The sequence below is a fragment of the Chinchilla lanigera genome, unplaced genomic scaffold (assembly GCF_000276665.1).
Source record: "Chinchilla lanigera isolate Chin_1 unplaced genomic scaffold, ChiLan1.0 scaffold00120, whole genome shotgun sequence".
In the NCBI taxonomy this organism is placed as follows: domain Eukaryota; kingdom Metazoa; phylum Chordata; class Mammalia; order Rodentia; family Chinchillidae; genus Chinchilla; species Chinchilla lanigera.
In genome coordinates, this window is record NW_004955521.1 from 3,212,308 (window position 1) to 3,228,927 (window position 16,620).

Below are 16,620 nucleotides of genomic sequence, written 5' to 3' on the forward strand. Positions count from 1 at the left end.
ATAAGGGTTGGAAATGATGCTCAGAGAGAAGCACTGCACAGATTTTAGGAATGTAAAGTAGTGTAGACACCATGCAAACCAGTATGGAGCTTCTTCAGGTAAATTCCAAACAGAATCACCCTGTGATCCAGCAGTACCCTTTCTGGGTGAGTATCCAAAGGAAATAAAGTCAGTGGTCTGTTAAAGAGATATCTCTATTTCCAAGCTCTGTGTTCCACTGTGCTATTATTTATAATAGCCAAGATATTAGATCAACCTGTGTATCTGTCAGCAGATTCGTGGATAACGGAAATCTAACATGGACAAACAACGGAATGGTATTCAGCATCCGAGACAGCAAGGATGAACCCTGAAGACAATATGGTAAGTGAAGTAAGCAAGGTGAAGACCAACAAATACTGCATGATCTCCTTGATTTGTGGAATTTTTAAAAATTAAACTCTGAGAAGCAGAATAGAATGGAGGTTGTGGGTGTGTTCCATATCTCATGTTCCATATGGGATATATTTGTAGAAACCTTATAAGTGTAAAGGCAATAATAATTTTTTATCACAAATAAGTAAATATTAGTAACACAATCAGTCTTTACAATGAAATATATAGGTTATTGGCACATTTCTCAGAATTCCCGTACTGTTCACGTGAAAATGGCATGGGTAGAAAGCAGTAGTGCATACAGGCTTAACATGCCAGGCAACCAAATTAATCGATGACCAAGATAGAGATAATTTATAAAGGCATTTTTCATGGAAACTATCTTACAAACATATAATTCTAAGCAATTACTTTATATTAGCATGATTTCTCTGCCTGGAAAAGGAAAAGTAATGTCAAATGTAAAGTTATGCCATTTTTAATATTTAGAATGAAGTATTGTCATTTGTAATATTTATAACCCTGATGATGGATCAACAAAGAATCTTCAACTAGGATAATTCAGATTAAACACTTATCCTCGATAGTGAGTAAATACAATTTCTAGAGAAACAGCAATTATGGAACAATAACTTTCATTTTGTAGAAAAATATTTCAGGAGAATGCTGCATGTGCTGAGATTTGGGTAATTTTAAACGTGCCTAGGCAAAAGACTATAAGATAAACTGTGTAGTTTAGTTCTGTGGATAAAGATGTTAGCCAGGTGAGCTAACACAGCTGTTTGGTACCTAATTTTGATGTGTAAATAATGTCTGATAGCCCTGCCAGCATCTTTGTTGGGTCATAACATGGTTTTAAAAGCAAATACTTGATATGGGTCAACTTATGAAAGGGATGGTGTCAGGATGTGGGTTTTGGAGACAGATTTAGGTTTAAATGTAGGAAGACTTTGCTCCATTGTTTCCTAGGACATAATGGGCTCAAGCTTATTGTCTGTTTCGCCCCCAAAAGTGACCTAATTTATATAGTATAAGACAGAGTGATTTATTGAGTTGTTCTCAATTTTTAAATTATTACATTTTCATACAGTTGTGCTATTATATATTAAGTTAATGTTATAAACTGTGTAGCTATGTATTTGTACTCAGGATAGAGACATTTTCTCTTTATTATTTCATTCTAAGTTTTTTTCAGGACCAAGAAAATTGAAACTTTTTTCAAACAATAACGAGTTTTTTTCCAACTACCTTTTTGTTCAGTATTTCTTTTTCTTGTCTTTTTAGTGATGCTTTAAAAATTTGTTCAGTATTTTTATTAGTGTGTGTTTGTAGTGCACAGCGCTTACGTCAGTTGCGGGGAGTGGGTACGTGCATATCACACGGCTCAGTTCTTTCTACTTCCTCCTCCATGGCCTCACCGTTTTCTCCATCCGATTCTGTTTCAAAAGTCAGGTTTTATCCTAACATGAGATAGTTCTCTTTTTTTTTTTACATCTTGGGCTTCTTGTTTCTTAAATGTGTTTGCCATTGTTGTTCATAAATGTTTTAGGCTGTGCAGGAAAGGATTTTTTTTTTGTTTAACAGTCATCTAAACTATCAAATTTATGGTTTTTAAATATCTGCTAAGAAAGACCATTCTTATTCCCAGGTTATAAGTAAATTCAGTCACATTTTCATCCAGTACTTTGATGGCTTCATTGGTTAGTTAAATTCTTTCATCCATATGGAGTTTATTTTTATGTAATTAGTGTTTTGGAGATGTAGTATTACTTTTTGCAAATGACAATATGGTTATCACAGATTTATCAAAAAACTGTCTTTACACCCACTGGTTTGAAACACTTTCTTTATGACAATGTCCATATGCATTTGGGTCTTTTTCTGAACTTTCTCTTCCACTCATTATTTTCTGTATATTCCTGGGCCATTATTAAAATAATATGAATAGGTACACATTTTATTACCTACTAGAATTTCTTACTCTTCTTCCTGAGAATATTCCTGAAAACTAGTGTTTTCAGGCTAAGATAATAGCACAGTTTCATTTTGTAGTCTTTTTTTAATGGGATTATAATTTATTGATGGCTTTTATTATGGCTTTCAACAGCTTCTGAAAAATTTTCATGTTATAATGTTTTGCATATTCCTTATAAGTTTGTTTATAATCTTTCTGTTTGGGGTAAAGATTGAGATCTCCATTATATTTTTAACCTATTTATACATTTATACATGAATTTTTACTATTACTATTTATACATGAATTTTATACTTTTAACTATGTACATATTTACTATTATATTACTATTTATACATGAATTTTATTTACTATTATACATGAATTTTTACTATTACTATTTATACATGAATTTTATACTTTTAACTATGTACATATCATAGTGTTTTTTGTAGCACATTTAGCTCATTTTCTTTTTTATGTGTATACATATTATCTACAAGTAATTTTTAACCTTTTATTTTTAGGTATAGTAATTTTTTTCAGGTTAGTGGAATTGTCAGCAGTGCTGCTGTCTGGGATCCAGTTCAAACAGTGCCCCATTAGTGAAGTCTTCTGCATTCTCTTTCCTGGTTTGTAGAGTGCTGAGAACTGTACTACTCATTCAATAAGGACAAGGTGAGGATCTAGTTAGTAATATGTATAAAAGCATTTAGCAAAGTGCCTAGAGCGTAATAGGCACTGAAATATGTTAATCATTGTTTGGCTTTTCCTCAAAATTAATTGCATAGTCTTTTTTTATACCATTAAACTATTAATTGCAGTTTTAAATGACTTTCAGTATTGACTTGTTAAAAGGCCTAGTGGTATGTATATAGTATAAAGATAATACTAGATGTACAGGGCCACTGCATGATGCAGTTTTATTATTTTCAAATAAAGACATTAGGAAAGTAAGTGGCAATAAGTTTATGTTTTTGTGAAATAGCAGTGATTCATAATATAGAAACAGAATGGAAAAGTGGGAAGACTTGTTTTATGTTTGATTCTTAACTGTTTTGGAAACATCACCTTTTATTTTTTTTATTTTTTTTGGTTTTTGGTTTTTCTCCGGTACCGGGAACCGAACTCACGACGTTGCGCATGCCAGGCAGGCGCTTTTGCCGCTGAGCTAAATCCCCAGCCCCCACCTTTTATTTTTATTAGAAGAATTTACTAGAAGAATTTATTCTTTCGTGTTAGAAAAAGGAGGTACCATGCTTAGTAGATTCATTTGTTCCATCAACTTGTAAAATTTATAGAACAGTCTATACTACATTGCCCAAAGTATGTATTCAATAAATATCTTTTGAATATGACACAAATAAGTTAACCAAACTATGAAGGAATGAATGAATTCAAAGGGTACATATGTATTTTTAGCTTCTATATGGTTCCAAATTGTGTAATGAAAATATTATCTCAGAAGACAAGAAATAGACAAGAGACAGTATTTTATTTCCTCTCTTTCTAGTGCATATAACACTCTTCACTAAGACAAATATTTAATCAAGAGCCACAGATAAAAAATTCTGCATAGATATTTGAGATGCTAAATGCTCTATCATTGAGGAACATTTTCCCCTTAATGCACATATGTTAACTATTACTCCCATCAGCTCGGTTTTCCTTTCTTTCTTGGTGGAACAGCTCAATATCTTATTTTTCCTGTGAAACCTGATTTATAAGCTTTGGCTCAATGCAGAGATTTTATTTATATATGCTAGTCAGTGATTCATTTCACTGTTTCTCTTATAGGGCAAGTCATTGCAAGAATTTTTTTCTTTCCAGCAAGATGGCATTAACCTTTTCTCACTGCAGTCACTTTCCTAACAGCGTCAATATTGCTTCATCATTTCTGTCAGTTACTTTATTATATTTGATAAACAAATACATACAGCCGTGCATACCCACACACTGAAATGACTAGTTTGAGGATTAGGCCTCTGATAATTATCTACAGCAGATTATGGCTCCTCTGCAATACTGGCCTTACTCCAGGTGATGCTGATACTGGGATTTGAGTTAATTGCGGATGCATCTCAAACAACAGAGCAGGTGCTAGGAGAAAGAACAGTCCCTGTATTTTCTTTGTTATTTATAGTCAGAGCTCTTCTACACTAAACCCTTGAGCTGGCTTTTTAGAGCCCACTGTATAACAATTTCATTCACTTTCATGTCAACAAGCTTTGGCTTGATAAATTAAAACAGAAAAATGCTGGCTGAAGCACTGCAGCGTGACATGATTCATTTTGCTCCAAGTTTCTGGCAGTTCCCCAAGAATGACCTGCTTTCTTCCTAGTGTCCTTATCATTTTCCCATCTGGAAAGGGCTGAACCTTACTGTACACCGGGGAGTTAAAGGCCTGTGTGGGCTGCATTCAAAGGCCATTAACAACCATAACTCTAAAAATCATCACCCTTTCCCCAGCAAGGTTAACAGCAGTCTATGGATAGAAAGGAAGGTCAATATTTTAGTTTTATTAAAATAAATACAAAGCTAACTGCATGATTTCTTAATTACATAGGGCTTTATGCTAATCTGAATCATTATGTTGTTGGGCTTTTTGATCTTCCTTAGAATTAGTCAAAGGTAATTTTGAAGGATAATTTTTTAAAAGGGAAAAGTAAAAATAGAGCAGACTTTCAAAACAGGATAAAAGGAGAGTAACAACAATTAACCATTGTGTATTAATATCTTCATAGTAATTACTCAGAGTTTAAGGTAATTCTGAAGAGTTCATATTAGATTTAGAAAATTCTAGTTTTAGTTGTCCATTTACATTAAAAATAATTTATTTATTTGTTCTTTTGTACAATGGGATTCATTTTAAGTGGTCTTAGGCAGCACAGTTATTTTATTTCAACAGTTAGCTATATGGATGCAAAAGTCATGAAGAAACAGAACCATAGTCTTTGAAAAAGAGGCTAAGTAAAGCATAATCACTTAGCCTAGTATTTAATTTTTGTACAGTTTTGACACCTATGAGAAGATTTTCTTAACTAAGATTATACGTAAATTAATAGTAAATTGAGTTTAAAAATCTTACTAACAGCATTTATCACCATAATAATTAAGAAAGCAAGATTAGTAGGTTGTGAATTCTAAAAATGTATAAATTTTAGAAGGAATAAGAGATATAAAAATAAAAATAGAACAAACTTTCCAAACAAGCTAATAGGAGAGTAACAATAATTAATACATTGCATATTGTTGTCTTCATAGCAATTACTAAGAGTTGAAAGTAATTTTGAAGAGTTCATCTCAAATTTAGAAACTTCTTGTTTTAGTTGACAATTTACATTAAAAATAATTTATTCATTTGTTTTTCTTTTCTAGCTGCCTTATTCCTAGACATCTAAACAGAAAAACCTAATTGTTTAATGGGTGATTTACAGTGCATGTGAATGATTATGAGTCTGTTCTCAAAGGTGGAAAAAGATGTAGAAATGATCAGAAGCCTTGACTAGTTACAGTGGCTGGTAAGGAGCAAGCTCTAAATACAGCAGACAAAGCCAGATAAAATACTCACTGTTTAATAAAGGATAAATCATATGGAAAAGTCAGGCAACTTTACTTAGAAAATGTAACCATTTGTTGAGGCTGCCAATTGGTCAGAAACGTCCAGACACTGAAACCCTTAATGTGGCCAGGCCGTTGACACATTGCAAGTCCAGGGAGGGAAGGAAGGGGGAAAGAAGAGCATATTTTCAAATTGTATGTGGCCAGAATTTAGCATTTGAAATCTGTTTGGAAGATGCTTACTTCCTAAACTTAGTTGGGGGAACAAAATGACTTCCAATAAGAGTTTGTGTACATAAGGGTAAATATGAAGTCTGATTCTAGAATGGAGGTTGGAAGTTAAATATAGACAATAATGAAGTAAGTCATATTCACTGTGGACAGAATTGCGCCAGTGAGAGCAATCACATGTCCTGTAAAGACCACCAAAAACGACCTACTGGTGTCGATGTGGGAATCAAGGTGTTTGCAGTGGGGGCACACAGTCCAGATTAAGAGGATGATAGTCAACGACTCTATCACTGAAGGGAAGAAGCCCCAGTTCCTTAATTTTTCAGTCACTTAATTAATATTCACTCACTGTGCAGCTATCCTATGTTGATCTCAAATAGTAGGGCAGTTACTCATAAATAATTGGTTTTGAGTATGACCCAGAAACAATAAGAGCAGGAGTTCTTAATTTCTTCTTTTCTTGTTTTTACTATTCTTCTATGCTGTAAGTCCCCTCTCTGTTATTAAGTTGTTCTTTACATTTTGTTCAACCTCAGAACCTCCTCTTATATTATAGTGAGGGATTTTTAAGGGAAAGATGTTTTCCAGATTTAAAAAAGTGATTATGCTCTGGAAAATTGTTAATATTAAGAGAAGAAAATCAATTTATGCAATAGCAATAGATATTGAGGAAGAATGGAACAAGGCAAATGTTTGCTTTGGTCACCAACACAACGACCACAGAACAAAGTTGTAGTAAAGAGTAGCCTTCCATACGGGATTCTGGGAAATAGCGGCAGTGGCGTACCCAATGCCAAATACTGTTTGTAGATTCAAGCAAGGGAAGTGTCTTTGGTGCCTGGATCTAGGCAAACCCACAGTGCCCATATGGTGAGGTTCCTGGAGTGTAGACCAGGGTAGTATGAGCCCTGGCCCACACTTTTCTCCTTCAGGGTGTTCTTCTACCATGTACTCCCCATTCCACTTTTAACAAAGATTGATAAAATACTCCTAAGGGGCTTGAGGACCCTCATCTCTGGGGCAGCCCAGGTGCCCCAGCCAGGAACCAGTTTGTAGATGGTAGAGCAGCGCAAATTGCTCCCACTGGTCAACCTGGGATTTATTTTTGTTGGATATGCAAAGCTGAACCTGGAGAATGGTGTTGACATCTCCTCATTCATACGAATCAAAGGACAATTTCAGGGGTTTGGGCTACTGACCATCTACTGCTGATTTGGGGACTGAACTGTGTCTGACAGCCTTATGTAGCACACAAGAGCGAGGCAAAGCTGGTATGAATGTTCCCAATCTTTTGTGTAGCCCCATAGGTGGACCCAGTATGGTCAATCCATGTCCTGATCAGACAGTCCTGGAGGAGCATGCTTATCTCTGGAGCATAGATAGTGCTATGTAAAAATAATGAGCCCTTCAGTTGATATCCCCTCTTGCATCTGATTGATGTGGTGATGTTTTATTCACCCTGGTTTGTCTTAGGGTACCACACATGAGGGATGATTGGAAGAGATGGGTAGCAGGAGGAGAAGGAGGAGGAAGAAAAAGGAGAAGGTGTTGGGGAGTGTCTTAGTTACTTTTCTTATTGCTAAAACAAAATACCCAACATCAAAAGTTAAAGGGGGAAAGAGGTTTATTTAGCTCACAGTTTATGGAGGTTTCAGTTCCTAATTGGCTGGCTTCTTTCCCTCCCTTATATTGTATTCAGGCTACCTGCCCTAGGGCAGGTGTGGCACTCACACTCTTGATCCTAACTTTGGATGATGAGACAACTACAAACTCTAGATTCAACCACCTCTGAAAAGCCCATCCTCTATGACTGCATAAGGCTTTGAGGGGACATCCAGACACAAACCGTAATAGGAACAATTATGAAAAGGAAAGAAAGAAAAGAAGAGAAAAGTGGAAAAACATCATGAAAGAAAAGCAAGGAAAGAGCAGTAGGGTTAAACAACTGAGAAGATCCTTTTCGTGAGAATGAGACTGTTCTTTTCCATTTGTAGTCCTTTTGCTATTATCCCTGCCAGTTGTGGCTTAGTGAACTCAAGGAACAGTCAATGCTGAAATCACATTGTAGGTGGGCTGTAATTCTGGCCTCCAGACACTGCCTTGGGGGGGGGTTACACTGTGGATTCTAGACGGGAAATTTAACTGATCCCCCAACCAAAATGCTGTTCACATTTTTCTACATATTCTAGATCTACTCATGTTATGGTCATCATCAGCAGAGCTCAGTAAAACCATTGAAAGTGTTTTAGAAGCTTAGTATTCACAAGCAGTAAGATGGTTGATGTGGTATCATGACTAATGATGGGACAAGCAATACGTAAAAGCAATAATTAGATAACTACAGAAGTCTACAGTGCCTCACAGAAACGAGATCTATGAGTAATGGCATTGTAGGTAGTGGTGGTACTACCTCCTTTTTTCCCCAGTGGGAGATGTAGAATTAGTCAGGAATAACACATTTGAAAATAAAGGGACACAGAGATGGTTCTTATAGCCTATTGCACGTTGAAATCTGTGTGCCTTACCTCATCTTGGACAGCTGCTGCGGCTGAAGATTCTTTTAGCTTGAATCAAGTTGCCCTAAAGCCTTTGAATTAAGAGGTTCCTCACTTATGTGTTTTCCTCGGGTCCCATCTTTAATAATCATAGCTGTTGAGGGTATTCAGCTATCTGAAGAGATGGGGGCAGGGATAATCATTGGAGGAAAGTAGAGGAGACAAAACAACAAAACAGAAAAGCAAGGAAGGAATAGTAGGGTTAAATAATTGAGAATCTCCAAGGGCTTCTATAGCTGCAAAAGTGAGTGCAACAGGTTGACTGTCTGAGAGAACAAGGACTGATGGAAATTCAAACTTATAAATGACCTGTAGATAGGGATGTAGCCACTCCAGCCATGATTACCATGAAGGAAGCAGGGCTCAATTTTGACAAATAATCCAATTTTCTTTTTTTTTTTTTAATAATTCAATTTTCTAAGAAAAGCCAAAGTTAAGTAATCATTAGGTGAAATATCACTAATTTTATGCTTTGCTAGTTAATTAAAATGCTGACAGTTCTGTGCAAACTATGGAAGGCATCTGCTTACTTATTGCCAGCTTAGTCTCAAGATGTGAAGAGCAGTATAGGTTGGCAAACCAATAATACCCAAGATTTTCAAGAATGGGGAATGTTCTGGAAGTAAAAAATACATAAAATTATGGGAAAACAAAGAAAAAATAATATCAAGAGATAGAGACAGCAGGCATTTGAAATTAAGCATGCTTCATTAGTTCTTGGATCTCTTCTAAACCTCTGCTCCCCAGCACTTTGGCTCCAAACTGCTGGCTTTTTGTTTCTTCCTGGACATGTGGGAGAGGCTGTATCCAGGTTTGAACCCTTTGTGGAACAGTAAAAGATTGACTATGACCTTTGGATGTTGTATTGGAATAATAGATTGAATTTCATTATAAGGATATCGTTTTTGGTTTTTTGGATGAAGAGGATCTGGGAGAAAAAAAACCCCAAACAAGTACCTTGATGAAGAGAGAAATAAAGAATCACCCCTGTCCAAGCACATATACTCAGAGGGATCATGGAATGGGTAATGGATTCAGTTACACTGCTTGGACTGTCAGTGATCCTAACCAAGCAAACTAATAGTTGGAGATATAACTGCATCATCTTATAGCTATGCATGTATTTACATATGTGTATATATATGTATGTATGTATATATATATATATATTTGCTTTTATGAAAGTTAACTATGAAACAAATTTAACGGAGAATGTTGGGAAATTATAGTCAACAAGTACACGGTGTTTACTGGATGTTCCAAACTCTTTTGCACGTGTAACTCATGTGTTACGTTTTACTGTAACGCATGTGTTACGTTTTAACCTTAACTGGGAGGTAGTATTTTTCTTTATTTCTTCTTTGGGTGAGAAAACTGATGAAAAATAAAATTAACCACTTGCTTATAGTCAGCCAACAAAAGGAAACTCAAGGAACCTAGGCAGGATGGTTTCAAAGTCTAGAAACATAACTAGATGATTTATCTGTCAAAGTACATCTGTTCTTTCACTGGAGATCTGTTTAAATTGTAAAATTAAAACCAACTTCTAATTAAAGTTAAGGAATATTGGCTGTAGTTGGTAAGTAAGAAAAAAATAGTCACGAAGTTTTCTCTTTTTATCCAGGAGGCTGCAGGAACTGAGATTATAAAGTAAATAAAATTTTGCTGTGGGAACTTATGTAGTCTTTCCTGAGTTAAAGAAACAGTTCAAGAAAATGCTAGGGCTTGTGTAGGTATTAGGCTTGCACAGAAAAATAAGCTCTTTTCTTATAAACAAAGCAAAATATGCTAGTAGACAGAGAATTGAGGGTAATACCAGGATAATGAAAGCAAAGTTTAGATTAGCAGATTTCATATTGGCTGGGTTTAACACTTTCCTTTTATGAATCCTTTCATTTCATAGTGTATTTTAGTAAAGACTAAACAAAGTTTGTTAGAATAATCATTTATCGGGCAATTCCACTTGCCAGGCTCTGTCCTGTCTTTGCAGCACATTTCTATTCCTTACATGTTACTGTTGTCCATCTTACCAATGAGGAAGATGAGATTCAAATTAAATGACTTACACGTAAGACTATATAGAGTTAGTGAGAAGCACAGTTAGAATTTGCAAACCTTTCTAGCTACAATGGTTGTGCTGTCTCCCCTGAATTAATATCATTCATTTAACCTTTCCATAAAATGTGTCAGGCAGCTGATATGCTCCAAAGCTATTCTCTATTTCCCCTTCTTATGTCTCTAGGCTACTAAGCTTATGATTTGTGTGATAACCCTAAATTTTCTAAGTGGTAATGATTGTTCTCCAAGAAAGTTTTATTTTATTTTATTTTTTGATAGAGATTCAGATCTATGTATATCAGGCCTTGATAAAAGTAAGCATTTTCTACTTAGCAGTCTGTATAACAGTTTCTTCAGTGAAAAAATGATAATAAGTAAACCAGACTATTGTAAAACTTTCCTCTTTCTCTTTGTACAGAATAGCAATTGGCAAGCACAGAGTTCCAGCCGGGGTGGTTCTCATGCTCTGCCTTCTTTAGACCCTGGCCATCATCCCAAACAATAAACATAGTTTTTTCCAAATAACAAAGTGCATAATTTTATATATGTATATAGTTTTACCCAAATAAGCTATCTGGATTAATAGCCATTTTAGTATAGTCTCATAGTAAAGTATTTTAAAAGTAGCTTTACTTTTTGATTATGAGATATTTTAAAATTTTTTTTGAAAGATAAATTTGTTTGTTTGTTTTTTGAGACCATGTCTCGCTATGTAGTTCAGCATGGCTTTGAACTCATATATAGCCCAGGTTGGCCTTGAACTCATGACAATCCTGCTTCAGCCTCCTCAGGGCTGTGATTACAGGTGTGTACCACCATGCCTGGTATAAGATATTGTTTTATAAAATACCTTTTTAATCATTGTTCCAACAGCATCAATCTAGTTGCAAAGCTTTCAGGTCAGAGTTGCCGGCAAATAACTAGTCTCCCCACCAGAGAAATTCTCCAGGGGCACATAGTTGAAAATCTGTTATGGCTGCTCTGTAGTTAAACCTTCAAGGCACAGTTAGTTCTGGAAATGCAAGAGGAAGATTTGGAGGAGGAGGCTGAGAGCTGTTGTTCTTTTACTTCGATGTAGCTCTGGAAGCATGAAAGAGAAGTTTAAAAAAAAAAAAGGAAAAGGAAGCCTTGACTTTAAACTGAAAGGATATGGTGCCCTTCCTCATAGCCTCACCTCCTCTGTCAGTATCAGCCACCACGTTAGAGCCTGAGCATCAGAGCTGCCACGGAGATTCAGCCTGTAGGTTCTTAGAGTAAATGCTGTGCCCTCAATCACTGTGAGAAAGATTTCTACCCTGCAGTTATTGTGTGTCAATTTTATTATGAAAGATCTCAAACTATCTGTGTCTCCCAAAGTAACTGATGAAGGCCCTCGTTCAAATGTTATTTGGTAAAAGAAAAGAAAGAATCAGATTTTAAAAACTTTAAACAAAGTAGACATCATTGTTCACCATCTGTGCATCAGTTCAGTTTACAAGTGTTAAAATACACAAGCACAAGCGTGAAGCAGAAAAAATGACCAAACTATCCAAAGAGATTGCTAATGCTATCGTATAAAAGAAATATGACCCTAAAGCACGTGCTAATGATTTAAAATACTACTTACACCTCAAGTGGCTATCCTATGAATACATATTTTCACAAAACCAAGAAAAATTATTAGAATTTTTAAAGTTGAATATGCAGTGGCAAAGTTTGTAGAAGTAGCACAATAAAATTAATACCTTGCATATATTTAAGGATGTAAATTAAAAATATTTGGTACTTGGCAGGGCATGGTGGCACAAGCCTGTAATCCTACCATTTAGGAGGTTGAGGCAGAAGGATCACCATGAATTCAAAATCAGCCTGGGCTACCTAGTGAGTTCATGGCTAGCCTAAACTACATAGCAAGACCCTATCCCACAAAACCAAAAGACAAACAAACAACAATCAACAATTGATATTTGAGATAAGGCTAATATAATTATAAGCTTAGGAAAATCATGTTTAAAAAAAAGAATGAACACAAAAATTAAACCCTGGAAGGTGGACAAAAGCCAGGGTATAAGAAAAATGAAAGCGAAGAGGAAAAGAGTGCCACAGAGAAACTGATGTTTCCATGTTGCTTGGCAGCTGTATAAACAGCATTTCAATATACTTGATAGGCCAAAATAGCACTGCTTTTATTTTGATCTAAAGGAAATGCTCAGAAAGTGGTTATTAGTAAGAAAATAAGTTTATATAACTTTGTATTCTATAAAAATTTACTGAGGTCTGCTAGGGAAGATGGTAGAGTGGAAAAAAAGTACTATTCCTCACATGATGATTAGGCTGAGAAGTCAGAGCAATAAAGGAGAAATTATATTCCAAGGAAAAGGAGAGGAAGTGCTCAGGCCATTAAGAAAGAGGTGTTGTGATAAAATATAAGGACAACTCAGAGGGAGAGAAGGAAAAAAGAGCAGTACGCAACTCCAACCCCAAAGCCTCATGCAGCTGTGGGTCAGGTTTCTACAGTTTATGATTGATTCATGGTCCAATGCTGGGATTATGGGTGTGAGTGCTACACCCACCCTGGGGCTGGTAGCTTGTATATATTATAAAGGAGGAAAGGAGGCTTGCTCTCTGACATTCCTCCCTTTTTGCTCTCGTTGCTTTTGCTGTATTCTTGTATATGAACTGTTGCCCTCTGCCATGTGTCACTCTGCCTTTGAGCCAGCCAAGTAGGGACTGAAACCTCCACAAACTATGAGCTAAAGAAACCTTTCTTCTTTAATGTTGAGTGTCAGGTATTTTGTTCTAGCAATGAGAGAAAACTAACCAAGACATAGACCTACTCCAAAGGCTGAGCAGAATGGCCCAGGCTGTGGAAGGCAGGCTGGTTGGTGGCATGGTTCTCTTTGGTGAGGAGAGCAACTCATGGTATGTGATTTACTGAGAGCTCTGCGGTCGAGGTCTATAGGTTATTTGGTGCCCAGTCTGTCTTTCTCCAGTGCAGAACTCTGTGTTCTGTTTGCTTCCTCTGGTCTCATTTGTCTGGTTTAAAGCTTGCCATTCAGTTGCACACGCTGGGACCCCTGCAGTCTGTGGGAATCTGCCCTGTTCACATGGTGTGAAGCAGTTGGGGCTACAACAGCTCTAGGTGTACTAAAAAAAAATGCTAGGTGTGGTGGCCTAAACCTGTAATCCCAACATTCTAGGAGGCTGAGGCAATAGGATCAGAAGTTTGAGCCCAATCCAGCCAAGTCAGTAACTTAGTGACACTTATTCTCAAAATAAAAAATAAACAAAAAGTAGCTGGGGATGTAGCTCAGTACAGAAGTTCTGAGTTCAATCACTAGTAGTGCAAAACAAAACATAACAAAACAAAACAAAAATGTGGACTAACAGAGCACTGCCACTGACGAAGAGCATTAATGAGCCTTGCAGGAAATAGGGGCCAGGGCCCAGCCAGTGTACAGCACCAAGGTACAGTATGGTGGGGGCAGAGAGGAATTACAGAGGCCCCTGGGACAACTCACTAATCCGCTCATAGCTGGTGGCTTCCAGCATTCCAAGAATCAGGAAGGAGCTGCTCCAATGTAAGCACTTGAACTAAGGGAAACTTTGGACATGATTTTTTTTTTTCTTTTCTTACTGTTACTTAATTTTATTTACTTTTTAAAATTCTTCAAGTGGGTATTTTAAACTCTTGCTTTTTTCTCCTTTTTCCTTTTCTTTTCCTTTTTTGTTTTGCTGCTTCTTTTTTCCCTTTCCTTGTCTTCCTTCTTTATCTTATCATTGTTGTACTTTCATTAATTTGTACTTTTTTAGTTGACTGTATATTACTTTTGCTTCCTTGATGATAATGATGATGATTATCATTGGTGTAGTTGTTGGTTTTATTTGATTTTCTTTCTTTCCTTTTCTTTCTGTCTTTCTTTCTTTCTTCCCTCTTTCTCTCTTTCTTTCTGTACTGGGAACTGAACTCAGGACCTAGCACTTGCCAGGCAGGCACTGTGCTGCTGAGCTGTATCCCAAGCCCTTAATTGATTTTCAATGTCTGGCTTGTCTTTGTGTTGCTGTTACCATAGTTTGTTTACTCTTCCTTCAGTGGTCCTGGGAATGAGCTTCTAAGAGAAGGGCAGCCATTGGGAAGCCCCTAACAACCTGTGCACTTTAGAATCATCATGCAGAGTGTGTGCATGTGCATATTACAGCTTGGTTCTTATGTTTTTACTCCCTGTCTCTTCCCTTCCTCTCCCTGCTCCTCTTCCAGTTCCTCTATCCCCTTTTTGTACTTGTTACTATTTGTCTTAGCTATGTTATGGGATATAGTGAATTACAAACTAATAAATAATGTACTAATAAAATTTAAAAATTATTTTTTAAAAAGTCCCTCACAATACTACATGGAAGAGATATCCATTCCAGTAGGTGTGCAAATTTCACACCTTGTAGAAACACAGGAAATAAGAAAACACAAGGCAAAGTTTCATAACTCCTCAGTAACAGAATCCAAACATCTCACAGTAGATGCAGTGTGGTAGAAATGATTCAAAAGACTGATTGATAAAGGATCAATGACCTTACATATAAGATGCAAATGAATAGTTGAACGAATTAAGGAAGACAATACAAAATATGAGAGAGCAATTTGATAGAGATTTTGAAAAATAATCAGAAGTCCTGAAAAGAAAAACTCAAAGCTCAAATTAAAAAACTCAGTTGAAAGTTTCACCAATAGATGACATCAAGTGGAAGAAAAACTATCAGGGCTTGAAGAGAAGTTGATGGTATTATCACATTCAGGCAGTAAAAAAAAAAAAAAAAAAAAAAAAAAAAAAAAAATTATGAACAGATTATACAAGACCCATGGGACAGAATTAAGATATTAAAGCTAGGAATAATCATCATAGATGAAGAACTGAGGTACAGGCTAAAGGCATAGAAAAGCTATTCAGTGAAATAATAGCAGAAAAGTTTCCAAGTCAGGAAGTTCACAGATACCCAGATGTAGAAGGAGGCTAAGGCACTGCACCATGGTTCGAGCCGCTGGGAACAACATATCCACTGAAGAGTCTTCTGAACCAGGGGCACAGAACAGCAGGACCCAAACCTGATGTGAACTGAAGCTGAGCCCTGCATCTGCTACCAATCTTCTGATACAAGAACATGCTGAACTTGGGGCCTGACGTCAACCTTCTAGCATGAGATCAAGTGGGACCACTGGGTCAGCTGTGAAAAATGGCTTAACAGGGCAGCAGCCATTGACTTTGTGGTCACTAATGCCCTCTTGTTCCTGCAGTGGTCACTTCTGCTGGTAGGACATACTGTATTTTCTATTTTTTTGTTCAAAGTACTCTTTTTTCCCTAAGTACTTCTTTTATACTTCTCCTTTTTCTTAAATATGCCCTAAAGTAAATAGTAATCTATAACATCTTGAACTGTCCTGAACAATTCATTGATCAGGAGAAATAAAAAACCTGGAAAACATTATTGATCCCTACCCTATTTGATAACACAAATACAGGAAACATTTAGAACACCAAATAAATATGACCAGAAAGTAAACTCCCATGTCACATTGTAGTTGTGTGTGTGTGATGGTTAGTTTAAGTGTAACCGTCAACTTGACTGAACTGTGAGATGACTGGGAGATTAGTAAAGAGCCTTCTGGGTGGGTGATGAGAGTGTGACCCTGGAAAGTGTATTGGAGCCCTGATCCTTTTCCTCTCTGGCCCTCTCTACTCCTACTTCCTGGGTGTCATGAATGGAACAGCTTTCCTCTAATATACTTTTTGCCATAATACTTCTGCCTTGGAGTGAGCTGATTTTGGATGAACTTTCTGAAACCATAAGCTAAAATAAACATTTTTCTCAATTAACTTATGTATGGTAAAGATTTTTCTTAGCCAAAAAAAAAAA